General features: G+C 52.9%; 1 pseudogene; it reads right to left on the reverse strand.

The window, feature by feature from the left end:
* On the reverse strand, window positions 1-26,676 carry LOC123409064 (annotated as a pseudogene).

A 26,676-nucleotide genomic window follows, 5' to 3' on the forward strand; every position in this document is an offset into this window, starting at 1 on the left:
TCAACAGCTGGTTTGAATGGTCAACGCACACAAGACCTCCTCCCTGCATCGCACATCAGTCCCATTCTCTCCTTCGATCTTCGATCATGTGGAGCCGCTGGTGTTAGCCGTATCGGAGCCTTGGGAGCCTCCGGCTTTGCTTCACTGCAGCGCCAACATCCGTGCGACGGCGATCCATCGTAGCTCAAGACGCCGCCGGCGATGCTCCATTGAAACACATGCCGCTTCGATGTTGCTTCACCAGCGACGGGTGCTTCAACGCAACACGGCGGCCATGGCGAAAAGCTATGACGCAGCGGACGACGACGACGAAAAAAGCTGCTGTCGGCGGATGACCCCGGGTAGGCTTATCAAGACTGCTCCTTCATTTCCAGCCCAAAAAACATGAACATACACATATTCCCAAGCCCAAGTCTTCCCACCGACTAGGCATCACCTACCGGCTAGAGTCGAGGCGGCCATCCCTCTGACCGGCGAGGCAACCCCTGCCGGCTAGAGTCGAGGCGGCTACCTCTTCTGAGCCGGCCTCGTCCCGCCAGCCCGGCTAGGAATGAGGCGGCCGCACCCAAGCCGGCTAGCCAAGCAGGCTAGCCGGCCGAATATCACAAGTCACATCAGATCGTAGGTCAGGATAAGACCTTACGATTAAAGGTAGCTACGCGTCAGCAAAGGTACTGGATCGGGGCGTCCGGCAGGTACAAGCGTCGGCGGCCACGCCGCTGACCTACCCCGGCTCTGATCCATCACCTAGCATAGTGTCGGACCGTCACACTCCCACTCCATTACTGCACTCGGCGTGGGGAACAGTGGAGGCGGCCGTACTACCTGCCCATGACGAATCTCGCAGGGCGACGCTTGACGTACAACGCGTGCTCGGCGTCAACCTTACGCGAGAGCTTCATTGGCTAGCCAGCGGGTCCCACTGCCAATCGAGACCATGCAGCCGGCGGGCCCCTCAAGCGACAAGACAAGACTCTAGTGGGGCCCTGGCCAGCCGGCGAGGCTGCCAGCCGGGTCCCACACTTGTATCCTTTATCCATATTGTAGGCCGGCGGGTTCGCCTATAAAACCCCCTGGTCGCCCTCCATGCAGAGGGGGCGATCATTACACAGTCACACAACACCATACGCTCACCAACCACAGAGAGAAAGGCAGAGACGAGCCGGCTGCTCCCCTCTTCCTCCTCCCAACATAGCTCCAAGAGCAACCCTGTACTCTGTTCATACACATCAAACACTCCGGCAGGACTAGGGGTATTATCTCTACGGAGAGCCCTGAACCTGGGTACATTGTGCGTTCCATGCGTGTACCAACCTCGTTCCCAGCGTCCACCTTTGTCCCTTCGGTTCTCACCGACTTTAGCCTACCTATGGCATATGTTGTGAGTATTCACCGACATTTGGCACCCACCGTGGGGCCGATCGCGACATCGGCTGGCTTTACGCGCTGGGCGAGGCCCCGCACCTACACCACCGGATGCATCGCGTCCGGATCAGTATGCCTGCCCGTTGAGCCCGCTTTCGACGAGGCAACACCCATGATGATCGACGCCCCCGTCCGCCACGCGGATTCGGACGAAGATTCTGATGACGAGGCGCTCCCTAGTGTCGTCGTCGCTGCTATGGAGAACCTCAGCGTTCTCTTCAGCGACCTTCGTCTCAACGACGGTCCGCGCTACTTCGGCGAGGACTTCGACGTTGAGGCGCTCTGCGCCAGCTTCAGCAGGCTCTCTATTGCTGAGATGCCTGCCCACGACGTATATCCCAACAACGTCCTCGTCTTCGACGGTCCTCCACCGTCGGTGGGGTTCTTTACCCCATACCACGTTGTTGCCGTCTCCAACACCGTGGAAGTGATGGTTATCGGCGCCGGCACCAGCACGGCTCCCGGCAAGGCCTCAACAGGTGCTGGTGAGCCCGCCGCTGCCACCGCCGATACTCTTCGGGACGCCATTGTCGGCCTGAAGACACCCGTCACCGCTTCCGCAAACCCTGCTGACGCTCGGGCCTCGCTGGAGGAGGCTCGCAAGGGTATCCTGGAGAAGGGCATTGTCGTAGCTTCGGCGAAACGTCGGATGGAGGCTACGCAGCGCGAATATAACTCCGCATACGTCCTTACTCCGATTTCCGAGGCCCCTAGCCGGCTTGGATCGGTCCGCATCCGCGGCCGGTTCATCGCCGAAGTCCTAGGTGGCGATCTGTCCACCTACGAGACCCCTACGGCCAACATGCGAGCGGCATAGGCAGCCATGGAGGAGATGGCGAGCCTGGAAGGCGAGGAGCGCGCTTTCCAGGAGAAGCGGGTCAAGGACCTCCTTGACGCCGCCAACCAGCAACACGCTCGGTTTGACCCCGGTCAGGCTCAGTCGGAGTCCCCGGGGCCCAACCCCGGAGCACGTCGCAACCCTAGTGGTCAGCATCATGCAGAAGGATCCTCCTCGCATCGCCCTTTCGGCCGAAGGGGCGAGGGAAGCCAAGACCGGCACTCTCAGCGGCAGAGCGAGCACACTTCGGGCTTGCGTCGCGGATGCGACGAGGGCGATTCGGAGTGTGAGACTCTTCCCCCATGAAGAACTCACGTCTCTGGTTCGCGAGGCGCCTCCCCTCTCGCCACTCGGGCTGGTGCTCGCGCTTCCCAGGATGATCGGGACGCTCACCGGCGTTTCATCGTCTTGGCCCAGTCAGCCCTCCTGGAGGAAGACGGTCTCGTCGGTCCGGCTTGCTTCGGCCCCCGGATCCGAGGGGAGCCGTTCCCCCGAGGTTTCACCTTGCCTCGGTACACGCCCAAATACAATGGCACGGCCAAGCCAGAGGACTGGTTGATTGACTACACCATGGCCGTCGGCACTGCCAGGGGCAACAAGCACGTAGAGGTCCGCTACGTGCCACTCATGTTGACCGGCTCGGCCCGGACTTGGCTTAACAGCCTCCCGGTCGGCAGTGTCAACTCCTGGGTGGACTTCGAGGACGCGTTCGTCCGCAATTTTACTGGCACCTACAAGCGCCCTGGCCGGCCCCGCGAGCTGGCCATGTGCATCCAGAAGCCCGACGAACCCCTTCGCGACTATGTCACCCGGTGGACGGAGCTCCGTAACTCCTGCGAGGGGTGCATGATGTACAAGCCATCCAGTACTTCATCGACGGTTGCCGAGACGGCACCCTCCTCAAGCACAAGCTTATGTGCTCTGAGCCCACCTCCCTGGCGGTGCTCATGGCCAAGGCGAACAAATACGCCACGGCCGACTCGGCGATGCGCGTCAAGGTGAGCGCCTCGGACAAGGCTGTACCTACGCCGGCTACTCCCAAGCCGGCTGGGGACAACCGAGGCGGCAAGAACAACTACAAGCGCAAGGCAGATCAGACGGATTCCCGCTCCAACAGCAAGTTGGTGGCCAGCGTGAAGGGCGAAACATCGGCTCCTCAAGCCGGCCCTCCGCGAAAGCGTCCCAACAGGAGCAACACCAACTGGCTGCCCAAGCAGTCCTTCGAGCAGCTGCTCGACGCCCCCTGCAAGATACATTCTGGGGCGCATCCGTCTTCCCACACCCTTCGACAGTGCAGCTTTGCACGCCGACTGTCGCAAGGGGATGGTCTGTCGGCTCCTCCAGGTGCGCAGGCGGCGCCTCGTGCACCGGCTCCACCGCCGCCGCCTCGCGACGACGGCCACCACCAAGACGACTATGCTCATCAAGACGGAGCGTTCGCCGCCTTCACGAGTGAAGGTGACAACAAGTACAGCCTGCGCCAGAGGCGGCGCAAGGTGAATGCCACGGTCCCCCCGGTTCCCCAGTACATGCATTGGTCCGACAAACTAATCACATGGAGTCGGGTGGACCATCCCGCGGTGATGCCCAACCGGGGATCATACGCACTCGTCCTCGACCCCACCTTCGCCTCCAAAAGGCTCACATGTCGATTCTCCCGGGTGTTGATCGAGGCGGCAGCAGTATCAACATCCTCTAGCTCGACACTCTCCTCAAGCTCGGACTCAAAGAGACGGACGTCCTACCGACCAGTACTGTCTTCCATGGCATCGTGCTTGGGCAGTCCTGCTCACCCATTGGCAAGATCCAACTGGACGTCCTCTTCGGCGACAAATCCCACTTTCGTAGAGAGTCCATATGGGTCGAGGTAGTGGATCTCAGTAGCCCGTATCACGCGCTGCTGGGAAGACCGGCTCTGGCCAAGTTTATGGCTATTCCGCATTACGCCTACCTGAAGATGAAGATGCCGGGTCCCAAGGGCATCATCACTGTTGTTGGCGACTACAAGAAGTCGCTCGAGTGTGCCCAATATAGCATCCGCCTCGCCGACGCCTTGGTGATCGTTGAGGAGAAGCGGCAGATCGACCGACTTGTGGCCCAGGCTACTGAGTAGCCGGTGATTCCTTCTCCTCCATCCCATTCAGCCGGCGAGGGCTCTTTCAAGCCGGCTAAAGAGACCAAGCAGGTCCCACTCGACCCTGCCAATCCAAAACAGTGCGTCACCATCGGGGCTGGCCTCAGCCCCAAATAGGAAGGCGAGCTCGTCGACTTCCTCCGTGAGAATTGGGACATCTTTGCATGGTCCCCCAAAGACATGACGGGTGTTCCGAGGAAGTACGCCGAGCACAAACTTCACGTGCGACCGGATGCAAAGCCGGTGAAGCAACCCTTGCGTCGCTTCGCCGAGGGGAAGCGACGCACGATCGGAGAAGAGATCACCCGACTCCTTGCAGTCGGCTTCATCATGGAGGTTTTCCACCCGGACAGGCTGGCTAATCCAGTCCTGGTGCTGAAGAAGAACAACACCTGGCGAATGTGTATTGACTACACTAGCCTGAATAAGGCCTGTCCGAAAGACCCTTTCGCGTTGCCTAGGATAGATCAAGTGATAGACTCCACTGCAGGCTGCGAACTGTTGTCATTTCTGGATGCTTATTCGGGCTACCATCAGATCAAGCTGGATCCAGCTGATCGCCTGAAGAACTCCTTCATCACGCCCTTCGGGGCCTACTGCTACACCACCATGACGTTCGGTCTGAAGAATGCAGGTGCGACGTTCCAACGCTGCATGCAGCAGTGCCTACTGCCACAGATCGGCAGAAACATATGTCTATGTGGATGACGTCGTCGTCAAGACGAAGCAGCACTTCAGCCTCCTCAACGACTTGCGGGAGACGTTCGCCAACCTGCGCGAGTACAAGATCCGGCTCAACCCGGAGAAGTGCGTCTTCGGGGTTCCAGGCGGCAAACTCTTGGGGTTCTTCGTGTCCGCCCGCGGTATCGAAGCGAACCCCGAGAAGATCGGCACCATCGAGCGGATGGTGCGGCCGGCTCAAATCCTCGACGTCCAAAAGTTCGCCGGCTGCTTGGCGTCCCTTAGCCGGTTCGTCAGCCGGCTTGGCGAGAAGGCACTTCCACTCTACCAGCTCATGAAGAAGACAACAAATTTCGAGTGGAACGACCAGGCGGACGAAGCCTTCCGCAACCTCAAGCGGGTAATCTCGAGCCTGCCAATCTTGGCAGCGCCGTCTGAAAGGGAACCGATACTCATATACATTGCGGCGACCACTTGTGTGGTTAGCGTAGTGTTGGTAGTTCAGCGTAAAGAGGAGGGCAAGGCACTGCGAGTGCAGAGCCCTGTCTATTACCTTAGCGAGGTCTTGTCCGCCTCTAAGCAGAACTATCCGCATTATCAAAAAATGTGTTATGGTTTTTACCTTGCTGCAAAGAAGTTGAAGCAATACTTCCAAGAGCATGCCATCACCGTGGTAAGCACTGCCCCACTTTCAGAGATCATGGGCAACCGTGATGCCACGGGCAGGATTGCCAAATGGTCCATCGCTATGGCGGATCACGATATCCGGTACGAGCCACGTACCGCCATCAAATCTCAGGTGGTGGCGGACTTCTTAGTCGACTGGGCCAAGACCCAGTTTGAGCCACCGCCTCCAGACTCCACGCATTGGCGGATGCACTTCGACGGCTCGAAGATGCGGACAGGACTGGGAGCCGGCATCATCTTAACGTCTCCGAAAGGGGACCAACTCAAGTATGCTCTCCAGATCCATTTCGCCGCCTCCAACAACATCGCCGAGTACGAAGCACTCGCTCATGGCCTCCGGCTTGCCAAGGAGATCGGCATCCGGTGGCTCATATGCTTCGGAGACTCAGACTTGGTGGTGCAGCAGGTCTTTGGCGAATGGGACGCCAGGGACGCCAACATGGCAAGCTACCGCTTCATCATTCAGCAGCTCAGCGGCCCCTTCGAGGGTTGTGTGTTTCACCACGTTCCCAGGGTAGAAAATGAGGCAGACGATACACTGGCGAAGATCGGCTCCACGAGACAGGCCATTCCAGCCGGCGTCTCCCTCGAGCAACTCCATAAGCCGTCTATCAAGACGTCTCCCGAGTCGGCATCGATCTTTGTGCCGGCTGACTCGATGTAAGCGCCATCGGCTCCACCAGCTACGCCGGCTGCAGTTCTTGTGCCGGGTCTATTGGCTCCATCAACTACGTTGGCTGCGGTTCCCATGCCGGCTGCGTTGTCTACACCGACTCCAATGGCGGCACCGGCTACGACAACAACCTCGGCTCTGCCTGGACTCGAATCCTGTCGTCTCGACACCTAGTGGGTGGACGTCATGGAGATAGACGGTGAGCCAACTGCCGCGGCAACACTAGAGACACCTTGTCTCGAGTCCACAACAACGGCTCCATCAAGCTCGGGGGTTGCAGAAGCCCCCAACAGTCAAGACAAGGGGAGGCAACCCTTGTGTCGACTCCATCATGGGCTCAAACTATTCTGGCCCTCCTTCTTCGCGGCGAATTTCGTCAGAACGAGGCGGAGGCGAGACAAATCCAGCGCAGATCTGCAGCCTACGCCATCATCAATCGCGAACTGTTACGACGCTGCGTGACCAGCGTGTTTCAACGCTGCGTCGAATCAGAAAAGGGACAGGAGATCCTCAGAGACATTCACCAGGGGGAGTGTGGGCATCACGCCGCCTCCAGAACCCTGGTGACCAAGGCATTCCGCCATGGATCCTATTGGCCCACGGCCCTCGAGGAGGTCGCGGATCTGGTCGACAAGTGCGAAGGTTGCCAATTCTTCAGCGCGAAGAGCCATATGCCGCCTTCGGCCCTCAAACCATTCCCCTGTCATGGCCATTCGCCGTCTCGGGACTGGACATGGTAGGGCCCTTCAAGACGGCTCGCGGTGGGATGACGCATCTCTTGGTGACCGTCGACAAGTTCACCAAGTGGATCGAAGCCGGGCCTATCAAAAAGCTTGACGGCCCCACCTCTGTCAAGTTCATCACACACATATCTGTCCAATATGGCGTTCCCCACAGCATCATCACCAACAACGGCACCAATTTCGCCAAGGGCGCTCTAGCGCTCTACTATTCCAAGGTAGGCATCCGGCTCGATTTGGCATCAGTGGCACCCCTCCAGTCGAATGGCCAAGCAGAGAGGGCCAACGGCCTGATTCTGGCGGGCATCAAGCCAAGACTGGTGGAACCACTAGTCAGATCAGCCCGCTGCTGGATTGAGGAACTGCCGGCTATGTTATGGAGCCTCCGCACCACGCCCAACCGGTCGACCGGCTTCACTCCGTTCTTTCTTGTATACGGGTCCGAGGCTATTATTCCCACGGATATCGAGTTCGACTCGCCTCGGGTCGCCCTATACACAAAAACGGAGGCGAAGGAGGCAAGAGAACACGTGTGGATCTCCTCGAAGAAGCAAGGGACTTGGCCTTGAGCCGGACGACCATCTATCAATAGAAGCTGAGATACTACCATAGCAAAAAGATCAAGCCTCTCTCTTTCACGGAGGGATACTTTGTCCTCAGGAGAATCCAGCGCACTGTCGGCCAACACAAGCTCTCATCCCCATGGGAGGGACCCTTCATCATCAGTAGGGCGTTGCACAACAACGCTTACTACTTGATCGATGCCCAAAAGCCAAGGAAGCGCAAGAGGGATGACTCCGGCCAAGAAACGGAACGTCCATGGAACGCGGCGCTGCTTCGCCCGTTCTATTGCTAGAAGGCAAGAATCAAACAAGGGAAAGAGCATGCACATGTATCTTTCTCCCTTTTCAGGGATCAACAACAAATGCAATAAAAAGAGCATGCCTCATGTTTCTTTTTATTGAGAGTTTTCACTCGGTGTACGCCCCCTAACTGGCTTCAATAAGCTCAGGGGCTACACTGCGTACACCTCTTGCTGGCTTTATCAAGCTCGGAGGCTACGCAGCGCACACCCCTTGCTGGCTATAACAAGCTCGGGGGCTCGCTAGCCGCTCGGATGCCTTCCCTATTGTAAAAGAACACATAGTGTAACCGGCTGATCCCTGGTCACCTCGTACGAGCTTGCGGGCTGGCTCTGGCCGTCTGGCTTGCGAGGTGACGCCAGGTCAGGCCGGATACATGCAAAGTTCGGCTACAAAGGGTCGCCGGCTCGGGCTGGCTCGATCATATATATGATCTCATTCAAGCCGGCCTCTGTTGGTTCATGTCTTGTTCTTTAAGTCTTGATGAGTTCGAAAAATCTAAGTCTCGTATTCTAAAATCAGAAACCTCGACCCAGCCACAGACCGGTTCCCGGCTGTCAGGTTGGCAGGATGGAAGATTAGGAATACGAGGATTGGAGAAAAAGGAGTCAACCAGGAATCAAAAGACAAGAATATGAGACAACACGCATGGTAATACGAATATAATGTTGAATACATACATTCAAAAAAGCATTGGCCCACGGCCCACGTGTTGGGTAACGTAGCATAAAATCAAAATTTTCCTACGCATATTCAGATCTTCCTATGGAGAGACCAGCAACGAGAGAGGGGTAGGAGCATCTTCATACCTTTGAAGATTGCTAAGCGGAAGCGTTGCTAGAACGCGGTTGATGGAGTCGTACTCGCAGCGATTCCGATCTAGTGCCGAACTACGGCACCTCCGCGTTCAACACACGTGCAGCCCGGTGACGTCTCCCGCACCTTGATCCAGCAAGGAGAAGGGAGAGGTTGGGGAAGAACTCCAGCAGCACGATGGCGTGGTGTCGATGGAGATACGAGGTCTCCTGGCAGGGCTTCGCCAAGCACCGGTAGAGAGGAGGAGGAAGAAGGGCAGGGCTGCGCCGAGGGAGAGGGAGAAGTCTGTCTCCCAAGGGCCCAAACCCCTCTATTTATAGGAGGAGGGGGAGGGGCTGCGCCACCCCTAGGGTTCCCTCCCTAGGGGCTGGCGGCCACCAGATGGGAAAGGGGGGCGGCGGCTAGGGTGGGGAGGGGGTGGCGCACCACCTGGTGGGCCTTAGGCCCATCTGGCTTAGGGTTTGCCCCCCTTTTCTCTCCCCCACACATTGGGCTGAGTGGGGAGGCGCACCAGCCCACCTAGGGGATGGTTCCCTTCCCCACTTGGCCCACCTTACCTCCCGGGGTCGTTGCCCCCCTTCGGTGGACCCCCGGTGGACCCGGTGGTCCCGGTACGTTATCGGTGATGCCCGAAACACTTCCGGTATCCGAAACCATCCGTCCTGTATATCAATCTTTACCTCCGGACCATTCCGGAGCTCCTCGTGACGTCTGGGATCTCATCCGGGACTCCGAACAACTTTCGGTAACCTCGTATAACAATTCCCTATAACCCTAGCGTCATCGAACCTTAAGTGTGTAGACCCTATGGGTTCGGGAGACAGGCAGACATGACCGAGACGCCTCTCCGGCCAATAACCATCAGTGGGGTTTGGATACCCATGGTGGCTCCCACTTGCTCCACGATGATCTCATCGGATGAACCACGATGTCAAGGATTCAATCAATCCCGTATACGATTCCCTTTGTCTGTCGGTATAGAACTTGCCCGAGATTCGATCGTCGGTATACCTATACCTTGTTCAATCTCGTTATCGGTAAGTCTCTTTACTCGTCCTGTAGCATGTCATCGTGTGACTACCTCCTTAGTCACATTGAGCTCATGATGATGTTCTACCGAGTGGGCCCAGAGATACCTCTCCGTCACACGGAGTGACAAATCCCGATCTCGATTCGTACCAACCCAACAGACACTTTCGGAGGTACCCGTAGTGCACCTTTATAGTCACCCAGTTACGTTGTGACGTTTGATACACCCAAAGAACTCCTACGGTATCCGGGAGTTGCATAATCTCACGGTCGAAGGAAAAGATACTTGACATTAGAAAAGCTTTAGCATACGAACAATACGATCTAGTGCTATGCTTAGGATTGGGTCTTGTCCATCACATCATTCTCCCAATGATGTGATCCCGTTATCAATGACATCTAATGCCCATGATCAGGAAACCATGATCATATTTTGACTAACGAGCTAGCCAACTAGAGGCTTGCTAGGGACACATTGTGATCTATTTATTCACACATGTATTACTGTTTCCTGTTAATACAATTATAGCATGAACAATAGACGATTATCATGAACAAGGAAATATGATAATAACCATTTTATTATTGCCTCTAGGGCATATTTCCAACACCACGTTCATTACATCCCTCCGGGGGTAGAACAAAACACAAAGGACACCGGCTACGGGGCTACGGCCTCATCGGTCGCCCCGGCCGCTGCTCTTGATGTGGTAGCTTCACCATCTCCGGCTGCTCCCGAGGCGGTTGCACCGTCTCCTTCGCGAGGGCTCCCGGCTCCATCCGCACTGGAGTCGGCGTACGCCGCACCGCTGGAGGCGGCAACAGATTCCATAGCTCGGGCCGCCTCGTCGGAGCTGCCGTCAGGGTCATAGGGCTGAAGGTCGTGTAGATCTTCAGCGATCACACCGCCGTCTTCACCCTGCTCAAAAACAAAATCGTCCCAGGCTGCGTACTCAGCGATGTCGCTGGCCCTCACATGCAATGCCTCCTTCATGCCCTGTAGCTCCGCCTCCGAGCCATCACGCTGGGCGACGAGCCTGCCCAAGTCCAGGTTTCGATACTAGGACTTGGCCAAGCGCAGGGCCATATAAGCCCTAGCCCGCGCGGCAGAGGCGCGCGAGGCATCCAAGCGTTCTCCGCCTGCTGCAAGCCAGCGGGCGAGCCGACTCATTGACGCCGGCTCCACGCCCTCCGGCCACAAGGCCGCCACCATCGACGAGCCTGTGATCTGGAGCTGAGCCACGGACTCGCCCAGGGCGTGTAGGCGGGCCCGAAGGCCCACCCCGATCTCCTCCACGCTCCAGCCGGAGGTAGTATCTACCTCCTGCCCGGCCGCGTGGCACTCCTCGCGGCTCACCTTGACGGCGGTGTCGGCCGTGATCTGAGTCTCAGGAAAGAGACCTGGAATGGCAACATCCAGGACGTAAGAGCACAGTAAAAGGAGGAGACGGCCAAAAAGACCAAAAACAAGACAAAGAAGAGAGACTCACGATGGAAGGCGCCATCGGTCTCATGGGAGCTCTCGAGGACTTCGAGCTCCCGCATCTTACTCGCATGAGTAAGGCGGGCAACCTCCTCCTGGAGAGTCGCCGCAGACTCCAAGGCCATGGCCAGCTGCGATTGCTTCTGGACAAGGGCCTCCTCCTTCTCCCTCAAGGAGACGTCCTTGAGGTTCATCTCCTTGAGATGAAGCGACGCGAGGCGATCCACTTCGGCAGAGTAGGAGGCCTCCTTCTCGTGCAGCGTATCGTGCAGTCGCTCCAGCTCGACCCGGCTGGCCGCCTCGAGCTCCTTCTTCTCCGTTTGAAGAAGGGCCAGCTGCTCCTGAAGCCGGTTGCCGGCATTACGAAGGGCGTCCCGCTCCGTGGCAGCTTCGCCCAGCCGGACTTCGAGCTCGGCGATCCGGCCATCAGCTCCCAGGTGCTGGGTCCGCAACTCATTATAAGCCTGCGCCTGAGCATCATAAAGCTCCTGCCAAAAAAGCAAAAAGGAACAGGATTAAGTTTCGGCCTGGTTAAGACTTAACCAGCCCGATTCTCGGGGGCTACACCCAGTGGGTGCGCTAGCGCGCCCCCACTGAAGAAACAATACAGGGAAAAGGACCTCCAAGAGATTCGGACCGGTCGACCCGATTCTCGGGGGCTACACCCAAAGGGTGCGCTATCACGCCCCCACTAACGCAAAAGGAAGAGAAAAGTTCAAAAACCAAAAAGGAAATACCTACCTGGGTGCGGGCCTCCAGGCGCTCCATGTCGCCGCATACCACGCGGGCCGACTGCTCCACCTTGGACCGGCTACTGGTAAACATCGACACCAGCTCCGGGACGCCGGAAAGCGCGGTGCCGGCGGGCAGTCACAGGCAGGCCAGGTTGGCCGCCCGCCATGTCTTCATGGGCCGGTTCCCGGCTTGGCCCCCAGCTCCTAGCGCAACAAGGCCGTGCTGGGGAATGACGATGGCACCGGCTCCTGGTGCCAGCTCGGCGGCCGGCTCGGGCGTTGTCCGGCTGGCGCTACCTCCTCTGCGGGAGGCGGATGGGCCATATCCGGCGCATCTATGGCCGCCCCTGGTGCGTCAGGGGCCGTGTCCGGTGCGTCTAGGTCCAGCTCCGGCGCGTCGGGTGCTGCCTCGGCCCTGGGGGAGTCAGGGACCGTTTCCAGGTCCACCAGCGACGAGGCTTCTGGCCTAGAAGGTTGGCCTCCCTCAGCCCTTGGGGTCGACCTTGAAGCCGCTTCGCTAGCTGGCTCCTCCGTGCGAGCATGTGCGGAGGGGTCATGTCTAGCCTTCGCACGCTTCTCCACCGGCCTCTCGACCCGGCTGGGGCGAGACTGGCCCACGGTCGCTTTCCCCGCAGCCACGTCCCACCATCGCTTGGACTCCATCTCAAGCTCCCTCTAGGCAGCATCGGCTGCTGCCCAGCCAGCCCGCTCGGCTGCGGAGGCGGTGTCCTCTTCCACATCCTCCGCCTCCCTGTCAAGCAAAGTACTTAAGGAACAAAGCTCCTCGCAAGATAAACGAAGAAAAGGGGGAGGAAATCTTACCCCGCTACCATAGGACCTGCCTCCGGCCAGCACCGCGGTGTCTCTTTGCGCCGCCTGCTCGCTCTCCGGCTGGAGGACCCGACGCCGGCCACTTAGGAGCCGGTCGAGAAGCTGTGGCACCCTTGCCCTTCCTCCCGGCTGCCTTGTCGGCGGCAGTCGCTCCGCCCCTTTGGCGCCCGCCGCATGTCAGTGGCGGACTGGTGACCTCTTCCACCCCATCGGAGTCCTCCTCGAAGGCTGCACCAGAAATGAATGAGGGAATCTCGTCGTCATCCGTCCAGTCCGCAACGGAGGGTCGTGCGTACTCACCAAACGACTCTGTCCCTTCCGACTCCAGGGGATTCTCCGAGCCGGCGGAGGAGTCCGAGCGGGATTCAATCATGCCCTCGTCCTCAATCTTTGAGGCGTCGGACACATCCACGTCGGGAGCGGGTGGACGGAGGGACCCCTGCAGATTCTCGTACAGCTACGGAAAGGGATTCGATCGTCGGCTCAGCAGCACGACTGGCTACAAGGCAAACAACAAAGAATAAAGAGGCCACCTACCATCGGAGGCGGATGGGCCCTATTGAAGGGGGACATCCCCCACGTCCACTCCCCGCTCTCATCCATGCGGGCGGTGGAGATCAGGTTCACCCTTCGCGCCACAGCGCCGGGGGTGAACCTCTTGGTGGATAGCCGACATGGATCATGCCGGCCGCTCATCTGGCAGACCAGATGCGGCCGCCTCTGCAAGGGCAGGATCCGACGGGCCACCATAGTGGTGAGCAGGTTGCGGCCAAGGAGGCCGCCCTTCTCCAAAATGTCGAGGTGGGAACAGATCAGCGCCACCTCAGGAATCGGCTTGGGGGTCTTCGCATCCTAGTTCAACCTCGTCGGCGGAGTGATGTCGAACGGGGGCATGTTAAGGACATCCAGGGCAGGGTCGGCATTCTTCACATAGCAGAAAGCCTTCTGCCAATGCTTGATGGATTCTTGCAGGGGCATCTGGGGGAAGCCCGATTTCGAGCGGTGGTGCACCAACGCGGCCCCACATGGTGTCATTGGGCGCGGCCCCTTGAGCTTCTCCACCTCGTACTTCTCCATAGCGTTGGATTGCTGCTTGAAGAAAAACAGGCTACGCCACAGGTCGACGCGGGGCTCGATCCCCACGAATCCCTCGCACATGACCACGAAGGCCGACAGCTGCAGAATGGAAAGCGCTGTCCGGAAGCCCGAAGCCCTGGTAGAAATGCTCGATGAAGACCACGACCTCCCCCACGGCGGGTGTGGGAGCGGTCTCGGCGCTAGGGAGTCGCACCAACGTTTGGGAGGCCGGGGGAAGTAGTCGGTGGTGACGGAGCGCCTCGATGTTCCCCTCGCCGACATTGCTGCCCAGCCAGGCTCCCTACGACGACGCCTTCTGCGCCGAGGGCCTCTTTGAGGAAGAACCACCGGCCATGGCTACGGGTGATGGGAACCCGAAGGGGTTGGCGACTTCGCGGCGACGAAGACGATGAAGACGAAGGATGCGAGCTCTTTCTCTCTGGGCGCGGGGAGGAAGAGAGCGCGGATGAAGGGCAAGAAGGGGGGCGAATGGCCTCCTCGGAACCCCCGCATCCCATTTAAACCCCCACGAAGCGTCGTGGGAAGGGGATCCGGTGCGCACCGGACCCCCATTAACCCCATGTATTACGGGCGGTAACGCTTCCCTAAGCCCAACCGTCGCAGAGTAAATCCGCAGAGGATCTCTCGCGCGGAGGCCGAGGGGGCGTCATGGCGAGACCCAGGGCCCAGGCCCGGTCCCGTCATCAGTAATCACCATCATTACGCCAGGAGGGGCCTGGCACGTGGCGTTCCCCGAGCGAATTGCGACGAGGCCGAGGCGACGTTTCGAAGCCAGTCGGTTTCGAAGCCGGCACCCCTCGTCACGAGTGGCGGCAAAAATGTCGAGGAAAATCATCAAGCCGGTGAGGCCGCCCACCCGCAGGCGACAGGCCTCGCCAGCTTCGGGCACTACTGTCGGGGGGATGACCCCAGGGTAGGCTCATCAAGCCTGCTGCTTCATTTCCAGCCCAAAGGACATGAACATACACAGATTCCCAAGGCCCAAGTATTCCGGCCGGCTAGGAAGCACCTACCGGCTAGAGTCGAGGCGGCCATCCCTATGGCCGGCCAGGCAACACCTGTCTGCTAGAGTCGAGGCGGCTACCTCTTCTGAGCCGGCCTGGTCCCGCCAGCCCAGCTAGGAATAAGGCGGCCGCACCCAAGCCGGCTAGCCAAGCAGGCTAGCCGGCCGAAGATCACAAGTCACATCAGATTGTAGGTCAGGATAAGACCTTACGATTAAAGGTAGCTACGCATCAGCAAAGGTACTGGATCGGGGCGCCCGGCAAGTACGAGCGTCGGTGGCCACGCCGCTGACCTACCCCGGCTCTAATCCATCACCTAACATAGTGTCGGACCGTCACACTCCCACTCCATTACTGCACTCGGCGTGGGGAACAGTGGAGGCGGCCATACTACCTGCCCATGACGAATCTTGCGGGGCGACGCTTGACGTACATCGCGTGCTCGGCGTCAACCTTACGCGAGAGCTTCATTGGCCAGCTAGCGGGTCCCACTGCCAATCGAGACCATGCAGCCGGCGGGTCCCACTGCCAATCGAGAGCATGCAGCCAGCGGGCCCCTCAAGCGACAAGACAAGACTCTAGTGGGCTCCTGGCCAGCCGGCGAGGCTGCCAGCCGGGTCCCACACTTGTACCCTTTATCCATATTGTAGGCCGACGGGTTCGTCTATAAAACCCCCCGGTCGCCCTCCATGCAGGGGGTCGATCATTACACAGTCACACAACACCATATGCTCACCAACCACAGAGAGAAAGGCAGAGACGAGCCGGCTGCTTCCCTCTTCCTCCTCCCAACACAGCTCCAGGAGCAACCCTGTACTCTGTTCATACACATCAAACACTCCGGCAGGACTAGGGGTATTATCTCTACGGAGAACCCTGAACCTGGGTACATCGTGCGTTCCATGCGTGTACCAACCTCGTTCCCAGCGTCCACCTTTGTCCCTTCGGTTCTCACCGACTTTAGCCTACCTATGGCATATGTTGTGAGCATTCACCGACAACTGCGATGCGGCACCGGCGGCCATGGCGGATGTAGCGATGCAGTGTTGTCGACGAGGGTGCTTCAACGCAGCGCGACGACCATGGCGGAACCTACGATGCAGCAGGCGACGACGATGACAAAAGTTGCGATGCTGCATCGGCGGCCATGGCGGATGGTGCGATGCAGCGTTGCCGGCGACGGGTGCTTCAACGCAGCGCAACAGCCATGGCGGAAGTTGCGATGGAGGGGGCGACACGACGACAAAAGTTGTGATGCAGCACCGGTGACCATGACAGATGTTGTGATGCAGTGTTGCCGGCGACGCATCACGACGGCCGGGACGAGAGCTGCGATGCAGTGGGCGGCGGCGAGGACGAAAGTTGCGATGCAGCACCGGCGGCCAAGACAGATGTTGTGATGCAGCATTACCAGCGACGCGCGCGACAACGCAACACGACGGTCGGGGCGGGAATCTGCGACGTAGCGGGCAACGGCGAGGACGAAAGCTGCGGATTGCGGTGGCATTTGTGGCTGCTTCGTGTTTGAGAAGGAACGGACGAGGAAGAGGTAAGCTGGGAAAAGAGGGAGCGAGCGAGAAAGAGATAAGGTGGACCAAATTGGGACACATGGTTGAAGGAGGAGGCGGTTTACGCGATGGATAAATCAACCGGTTGATTTAGAACGTTTTCTACAAAACCATCATTTTAAAGGCTAGTTTAGCAGGAAACACTGCGTTACATTTCTTTGACAGAAAATACCATGCATTGTCTAATCTTTTCGTAAAAATCACTGATCGATGAATTTGACTCGGTAGCATGTTTATGATAGATGGGCCTACCAGTCACGCCTATGTGGTGCCGCTTAATATCACACATGTAACGACGACGTTTGATAACATTGTCATCACGTGTGAAGTCTTATAGGATTCACCTGTCATTAGAAGAAGAAAAATCTTGCTATGGTTGTTGTTGGCCGGTGAGGTTGGCTCGAGTTTAGTCTCACCTTGCTTACGGGAGGAGGCCACAACCAGCTTATAAAAGGGGAGATTCATTCCTCCCTTCAATCCGGGTGTGGGCTAGGTCGAGTTGGACGCTAACATATGATATCACAGGCAGCATCGCCATGCCTTTCCGAGGGGCTTCTCACGGGGATGGGGTGTTAGGGTTGCTATAGGCCGGTGAGGCTGGCTCGAGTTTAGTCCCACCTTGCTTACGGGAGGAAGCCACAACCATCTTACAAGGGAGAGATTCATTCCTCCCTTCAGTCAGGACTTTTGGGATGGAGTGGGCTCTCCGCTGAATGCTAGCATGTGTGCGCACAAACGTCTAGAACATAGGTAGAGTGTGGGCTAGGCTGAGTTGGACGCTAACAAATCTGTCTGTGTGATACGTCTCCAACGTATCGATAATTTATGAAGTATTCATGTCAATATTCTACAACTTTCATATATTTTTGGCAACATTTTATATTATTTTTAGGGCTAACTAACTTATCTAGTGCCTAGTGTCACTTCCTATTTTTTGGGTATTTTTTATTTCGCGGAAAATCCATATCAAACGAAGTCCAAACGCGATAAAATTTGCAGAGTTTTTTTGGAAATAGATGTGAATTTTGGAAAGAAAAATCAACGCAACATGGTGCCCGAGGGGGCCACAAGCCAACAAGGCACGACCAGAGGGGGTGGACGCGCCATGATAGCTTGTGGCCACCCCTTAAGATAGTTTGGGCCCTTCTTTCGTCGCAAGAAAGATAACTTTCCTATAAAAATTCCCTTAAAATTTCAGCCCAAGTGGAGTTCCAGATCACCGGATATTAAAAAATTAGGGATAGAAAACAACAACGAAAAGAGGAGAGAAACACACAAAGATATCCAATTTCGGAGGGGCTCTTGCCCCTCCGGGAGCTATGGAGGCCAAGGACCAGATGGAAGAACCTCTTCCCATCTAGAGAGAGGCCATGGAGGAGGAAGCCTAAGGGGGACACTCTCTCCCCCTCTCTCTCTATGCCGTCGGAGTACCGTCGAGAGAATCACCTCCGCGGTGACCGTCTTCATCACGTTCCTCATCTCTTTTAGCGGTCCACTCTCCCGCACTCCGCTGTAATCCCCTACTTGAACATGGTGCTTTATTCCACATATTATTCAATGATGTGTTTTCATCCTATGATGTTTGAGCAGATCTGTTTTGTCCTTTGGTTTGAGTTGTATGTTTTATTTTGGTGTTGTCCTATCGTGCCCTCCGTGCCACACACGCATGAGGGATTTCCATTGTAGGTTGTTGCAATACGTACATGATTCGCTTATAGTGTGTTGGTGAGTGACTTAAACACAAACTTGAGTAAGGGGTTTATTGCATATGGTAGTAAAAAAGACTTGAAGTGTTAATGCTATGGTTGGGGTTTACCTTAATATTTTGCAGTAGTTGTGAATTCTTGCTAGAGGTCCAATCATAAGTTCATATGATCCAAGTACGAAAAGTATGTTAGCTCATGCCTCTCCCTCATATAAAACAACAATAATGATTATCGGTCTTTTTACAATTGCCTAGGATAATTCTACACACCATACCATCATTATTCCACACTCGCTATTTTTAATATATTGTAATATATTTTAACTTTATTTAGGCATCTACTATTTTCCTATTTTAGTTATTCAATATGATGCTAAGCTATCCTCTTTTTACCCACAATGTAGTTTTATTACTCGTTACTAGATAGAAGCAAACGTTCGGTGTATGTAGAGTCGTATCAGCGGCACATAGGACTTGAGAGAATGTAGGTCTTACCTTTAGATTCTTGTGGGTTCAACACTCCATAATTACCACTTCTATATTTGGAAAGTGCTACGATGATTCCTTGCACTTGGGGATTATCAAGCTCTTTTCTGGTGCCGTTGTTGGGGAGCAATAGCGTGGGGTTAATATTTTTGTGTATGCTTGTTTGCTTATATCACTAAGTAGGTTTTGTTTTAATTTTGTTTTTTTTTAATTTCTTTAGTTGTTTGTGAAACAAACAAAAAAATTGAAAAAATAACAACACAAAAAATTTACTTGCCGCTTAAAAGAAACGTGATTGGAAAGTTATGCATTGAAGAAGTGAGGGTCGACCTTGAACACTTGTGTTCATGCTTATGGAAACAATGTAGAATTTTTCATGAAAGTTTCTTATAAAAATAATTATTTACTTAAATTTACCATTGCACCATAAAAATAACGTGCTTTTAATAATATTCATAATGCTCTTTTGTATGTTTCATCTACTATTTTTATGTGAGCATGAGTGAAATCGTCATGCCTAGCTAAAAGGCTTTAAAGAAAAGCGCTTGTTGGGAGAGAACCCAACAATCATCCTTTTTGTTTTTGTGTTTTCACATGATTAAGCTACTGTATTAATCATTTTTTCTGTCTTTTATTTCAGTAATTTTCCAAGTAAAGGTTTTGGGGTGATTTGGATGATAGTAGATTTGATCCTCTACAAAAACAGAAACTTTTGCGTCCAGTGCATAATTTCTATGATTTTACTGGAATGTCTTTTTTATCTGAATTTTTTACATAGTATTTCTATACAAATTTCCCATGTTGTCCTAAGTTTTCAAAAAATTGGAGTTAGATAGGTATGGTTTTTGTGCTAATCATTACAGGTTGTTCTGTTTTAGACAAATTTTGTCTTTGCTTGCATAGTTTGCTTATTTTGATCATGCTATGGTTTTTATAAGGGGGGTATAAGCCAAGGAGAATTTATAATATGGTACTTTTAAAAATAATTAAATATGAATCAATTTATAGAAGTACCTAAAGTACATGGTTTGCATAGTATACTAGCGGATCTTATGAGGTTTCTGTTAAGTTTTGTGTGATTGAAGTTTTCACGTTTTGGGTGAGATACCGATATGAGGAGAATAAGGAGAGTCAAGACCCTAAGCTTGGGGATGCCCAAGGCACCCCCAAAGTAATATCCAAGGAAGATTCAAGCATCTAAGTTTGGGGATACCCTGGAAGGTATCCCCTCTTTCATCTTCAACACTATCGGTATACCTTACTTGGAGCTATATTTATGTTCATTACATAATATGTGTTTTCCTTGGAACGTCATTTTATTTTTTTATTATATGTTAGATGTTATTCATGATAATGGTTTTCAATAAAAGGTTCCAAGAATTGCCATAAGATGTCTCAATTGCATGTTTGATGTGTGATTGTGTAAAAACAGAAACTTTTGTTGTAGAGTTTGAATTTTTCATATTTTACTGGAACATGGAAATTTTCTGAAATTATCACACAATACTTTCATACAAATTCTTTAGCGTGCCCTAAATTTTCAGAATTGTTTGAGTTACAGAAGTTCACTTTTTAAATGAATTGCTACAGATTGTTCTGTTTGGACCAATTGTTGTCATAGTTTTCTTATCTACTTAGCATAGAGTTTTCTTTGCTTATATTGATAGATATAAATTGTGAAAATGATAGTATACAATATCTAATGTTTGAAAATTATTATGTAACTTGTCTTGGCAATACATGACACTTTTACGGTTAGGTGCTATACAAACAGTTTTAAACCCCTTTCCGCGACGTTGTTCCAAACCATCACCTTGCATGTGTGGGTGATAGGGTGAGGCCATCCCAAATGACATCAAAACAACGTCTGCGATGGAGCGAGCGCCTGTTGACGATTCGCCTAATGTAAGCGTATGCAAAGTCGTTGTTGGGGAACGTTGCATGGGAAACAAAAAAAATACTACGCACACATAAGATATATCCATGGTGATGACCATCTACGAGAGGAGAGATCGCTAAGCGGGAAGCGTTAAGAAACGCGGTTGATGTATTCGAACGTCTTCGCGATCCAATCACGATCCGTACCGATCTAGCACCGAACGGACGACACCTCCGCGTTCAGCACACGTGCAACTCGATGACGATCTCAGCCTTCTTGATCCAGCAAGAGAGACGAAGAGGTAGCTGAATTCTCCGACAGCACAATGACGTGACGACGATGATGGTGGAGCTAATCCGGCAAGGCTTCGCCGTGCACTAGCGAAATAACCTACGGGGTGTCACAAAGTAGTGGAGGGAGAGGGGCTACGCCGTGTCTTAAGGTGCGGCTAGCCTCTCTCACCTCCACTATATATAGGAGGGAGGGAGGGTGGTGCCCTAGGGGTTCGGCCGACGCACCAAGGAGCGGGAGGAGTCCTCCTCCAATTCGGTTTGGTGGAGGAGGAGTCCTCCTCCTAGTAGGTTTGCCCCACCTCTCTCTCTTTTGGCGCCTAGTCCTATTGGGCTGTCCGTCCAGCCCACTAGGAGCTAGTGCGCCACCCTTTAGGTCTATGTGGCCCTCTTCAGGTGGGTGGCCCCTCCCGGTGGACCCCCTGAACCCATTCATCACTCCCGATACATTACCGAAAATACCCGAAAACCTTCCAGCATCCAAATATACCTTTCCTATATATAAATCTTCATCTCCGGACCATTCCGAAACTCCTCGTGATGTGCGGGATCTCATCCGGGACTCCGGACAACATCCGGTCACCAACATACATAATTCAACTATACTGAAACGTCACCGAACCTTAAGTGTGCAGTGTTGGAAATATGCCCTAGAGGCAATAATAAATTAGTTATTATTATATTTCTTAGTTCATGATAATCCTTTATTATCCATGCTATAATTGTATTGAATGAAGACTTATATACATGTGTGGATACGTAGACAAAACACTGTCCCTAGCAAGCCTCTAGTTGGCTAGCCAGTTGATCAAAGATAGTCAGGGTCTTTTGATTATGAACAAGGTGTTGTTGCTTGATAACTAGATCACGTCATTAGGAGAATTACGTGATGGACTAGACCCAAACTAATAGACGTAGCATGTTGATCGTGTCATTTTGTTGCTACTGTTTTCTGTGTGTCAAGTATTTGTTCCTATGACCATAAGATCATATAACTCACTGACACCGGAGGAATGCTTTGTGTGTATCAAACGTCGCAACGTAACTGGGTGACTATAAAGATGCTCTACAGGTATCTCCGAAGGTGTTAGTTGAGTTAGTATGGATCAAGACTGGGATTTGTCACTCCGTGTGACGGAGAGGTATCTCGGGGCCCACTCGGTAATACAACATCACACACAAGCCTTGCAAGCAATGTGACTTAGTGTAAGTTGCGGGATCTTGTATTACGGAACGAGTAAAGAGACTTGCTGGTAAACGAGATTGAAATAGGTATGCGGATACTGACGATCGAATCTCGGGCAAGTAACATACCGAAGGACAAAGGGAATGACATACGGGATTATATGAATCCTTGGCACTGAGGTTCAGATGATAAGATCTTCGTAGAATATGTAGGATCCAATATGGGCATCCAGGTCCCGCTATTGGATATTGACCGAGGAGTCACTCGGGTCATGTCTACATAGTTCTCGAACCCGCAGGGTCTGCACACTTAAGGTTTGACGTTGTTTTATGCGTATTTGAGTTATATGGTTGGTTACCGAATGTTGTTCGGAGTCCCAGATGAGATCACGGACGTCACGAGGGTTTCTGGAATGGTCCGGAAACGAAGATTGATATATAGGATGACCTCATTTGATTACCGGAAGGTTTTCGGAGTTACCGGGAATGACGAATGGGTTCCGGGTGTTCACCGGGGGGGGGGGGGGCAACCCACCCCGGGGAAGCCCATAGGCCTTGGGGGTGGCGCACCAGCCCTTAGTGGGCTGGTGGGACAGCCCAAGAAGGCCCTATGCGCCATAGGAAGAAAATCAAAGAGAAAAAAAAGAGGAGGTGGGAGAAGGGGGAAGGACTCCTCCTTCCAAACCTAGTTGGATTCGGTTTGGAAGCGGAGGACTCCCCCCTTGACTCGGCCGAACCCCTTGGGGGTCCTTGGACCCCAAGGCAAGGCTCCCCCTCTTCTCCCTATATATACGGAGGTTTTAGGGCTGATTTAAGACAACTTTGCCACGGCAGCCCGACCACATATCTCCACGGTTTTACCTCTAGATCGCGTTTCTGCGGAGCTCGGGCGGAGCCCTGCCGAGATAAGATCATCACCAACCTCCGGAGTGCCGTCACGCTGCCGGAGAACTCATCTACCTCTCCGTCTCTCTTGCTGGATCAAGAAGGCCGAGATCATCGTCGAGCTGTACGTGTGCTGAACGCGGAGGTGCCGTCCGTTCGGCACTAGATCGTGGGACTGATCGCGGGACGGTTCGTGGGGCGGATCGAGGGACGTGAGGACGTTCCACTACATCAACCGCGTTCACTAACGCTTCTGCTGTGTGGTCTAAAAGGGTACGTAGATCGAATATCCCCTCTCGTAGATGGACATCACCATGATAGGTCTTCGTGCGCGTAGGAAATTTTTTGTTTCCCATGCGACGTTCCCCAACATGCAGACCCTGTTGGTTCGAGAACTATGCAGACATGACCTGAGACACTCTCCGGTCAATGACCAATAGCTGGTCCTTGATGTCCATATTGTCTCCTACATATTCTACGAAGATCTTTATCGGTTGAACCTCTATGTAAAGGATTCAGTTAATCCCGTATAACATCCCCTTTGTCCTTCCTGTATGTTACTTGCCCCAGATTCGATCATCGGTATCTCTATGCCTATTTGTATCTCGTTACCGGCAAGTATGTTTACTCGTTCCGTAATACAAAATCCCGTGGCTAACTCTTTAGTCACATTGCTTGCGAGGCTTGTTATGATGTAGTATTACCGAGTGAGCCCCGAGATACCTCTCTGTCATACGGAGTGACAAATCCTAGTCTTGATCCATGCTAACTCAACGGACACCTTCGGAGATACCTGTAGAGCACCTTTATAGTCACCCAGTTACATTGTGACGTTTGATACACACAAGGTATTCTTCCAGTGTCAGTGAGTTACATGATCTCATGGTCATAGGAACATATACTTGACATGCAGAAAAACAATAGCAATAAAACGAAACGATCACATGCTATGTTCGTAGTTTGTGTCTTCTCCATCACATCGTTCTCCTAATGATGTGATCCCGTTCTCAAGTGACAACCCTTGTTATGGCCAGCAAACCTTGACCTTCTTTGATCGACGAGCTAGTCTACTAGAGGCTTACTAGGGACAGTGTGTTGTCTATGTATCCACACATGTATCTGAGTTTCCATTCAATACAATTCTAGCATGTATAATATATGATTATCTTAAACAAGGAAATATAATATTAACTATTTTATTGTTGCCTCTAGGGCATATTTCCAACAGTCTCCCGCTTGCACTAGAGTCAATAACCTAGCTCACATCAGTATAAGGTGAAGAGAGAATTGTAAATCTTTTCGGCTATTGATTGTGTTGAAGAACAGGAATACCCATAATGTGCCCTCCTCTATGCCGAAAGTGCACACAACTTTTCTCCAACCCCTTGTGTTGATCGCCCGTCCATCCTTCACCGCCTCCAGGAAGACTTTTAGACCATTATCATGGTAGCATCAATTATATACTATAAGGTTCTCTAGTCAAGTAGTTTGAAAGGTAATCTTGAGTAAATTCCTTCGGAAACCACTGAAAAGAGACAACTTTGAGGTATTCATGTCTAATAGTGTAACTTGTTCTAAGTAGGAAAAGAAGGCAACATATTACTTACCATCCTAAAGTTCACCGATGTCCTGGATAAAGTGTAAATAAAGAGTTTAATTCCAATCATATGTCTCTTCTACCTAACATTTTTTCCTAGTTTCCTCACTTGATGCTTGTTCATGCTTATCTCATTGCCCCATATGCAAAGGGGGTCGAAGTATGGATCAGTACCGCTGACATATGTACCTAAAAGCAACAAATAAATGTTAGAACCTAAGTTACAATTGCACAAATGATATAAAATACTACAATGGGATGTGACTAACCTCGATGGTAAACAACAATATCGTGCATTGTAGCCCTACATAAGCACATAGAAAGGTGTGTTAAATACAACAAGGTTAACATCCACCAAAAATAGCAAATGTTAATTAAATGACAGTATCTCCAATGATATTTTTATTGCAAGGAGTAGCACGGTAGCAAAGGGACGGGTATTGGTGAAATTGAACTGGACAATTCATAGTTGTTGGGGCACTTCATCTCGGCCAGAGCCCGCCCAAAGTCGGTGGCAAGGTGTTCCTCCACGTCGAAGCATGGATCAGTACAGCTAACATATGTACCTACAAGCAACAAGTAAATTTTAGAAGCCAAACTGCAATTGCACAAATGATGTAAAATACTATAAGATATTGGGTAGTGACTAACCTCAATGGTAAACAACATCATTGTGCATTGTGAGTTGTGACACTAGGTAAGTACATGGAAATGCATGTCAATTATAACAGGCTTAACATCCACCAAAAATATCTAATGGTAATTGAAGGACACCATCTCTAGTGATATCTTCATTGCAAAGAGTAGCACGGTATCGCATGGACAACATAAAAAATGGATATAACTGTTCACTACAACACGCTTAACAGAAGCATAGCATAGGCATTGTAAGTTTGTAATGGGTACTGGTGAAATTGAACTCGGCAATTCATACTTGAAAAACACACTGCGCATAATTGAAATAAATAGCGGACGTGTTAACTACAGACTCGACTATAGAGTACAGACAACCTAACATGGCGATAAAAACTTATACAAGTGAAACTGAAATTGACACAATTAAACATTGCAACTAGTATTGGTAAAATTGAACCGGAGAGTTCATACTTGGTAAATCCTGAGGGGTAGTTGCTTGGGCACTTCATCTCGACCAGAGCCCGCACCAAGTTGGCGGCATCGGGGACAAGGTGTTCCTCCGGGTCGACACACACATCGATCACTGCGCCATAGACCGTCATGAGCTCCTCGGCCTTCGCATGATATGTGGCTGGGCTTATGAAAGGATGCTCGACGCTAGGGGTGAGGGTGTGGACGCATGAGGGTGGTCCGCACGCTCCATCTGAGCAATCAGGTCGGGGCGGTGATGGAAATCGATGGTTACCTCACTAGATCGACGAGCGAGGTCGGGGCAGAACATAGATTTGGTTGCGGTGGCAGCGGTTTGGGCTACCGGGAGAGGAGGAAATGTGATGGGTGGGTATGGGGTGGGAGTAATAACATTTGAAATCGCCCGCCTACTGAAAATTTGGTTGCGGAACTCAAACCTTATGCAGGGGAAACACGCAACACAGACGAAGCGCATCAAATACCCGTGTGCGAGAAAAGAGAAAATTGTTGATCCCGCGTCAAAAAAATTGTACACTCTATGAACGTACACAAAATTCGCAGATCATAGTTTGCTCTAAAAACTACTAGTAGGGGTAAGTACTAGTACTTGGATGCTCATAATTAATTAAATAAACGTTCGGGCGACATACCTGCAAACTACCTCTCCGATGCTAGACAGATGCCCTCACTATCCACCTTATCGGTGGCAGCCCACACCTTGCTTGGATCTCCGACCAGCTCTCATCGCGGTCCTGATGGCAGGTGGAGGCATCGGGCCATGGTGGCTAGAGACCGTCGTTCTCCTTATCGGACATGCCGGTGGCAACCCACCATGCTCGGATCTCCGTGCAGCTCTCCATAGTAGCGCGTCCGAGCGCTTCTTTCTTGGGGATGATGGACTCCCTTTTCTTGCATGTTTTGCTTCTTCCGCTCGACAT

Source organism: Hordeum vulgare, chromosome 7H (genome assembly GCF_904849725.1).
Source record: "Hordeum vulgare subsp. vulgare chromosome 7H, MorexV3_pseudomolecules_assembly, whole genome shotgun sequence".
In the NCBI taxonomy this organism is placed as follows: Eukaryota; Viridiplantae; Streptophyta; class Magnoliopsida; order Poales; family Poaceae; genus Hordeum; species Hordeum vulgare.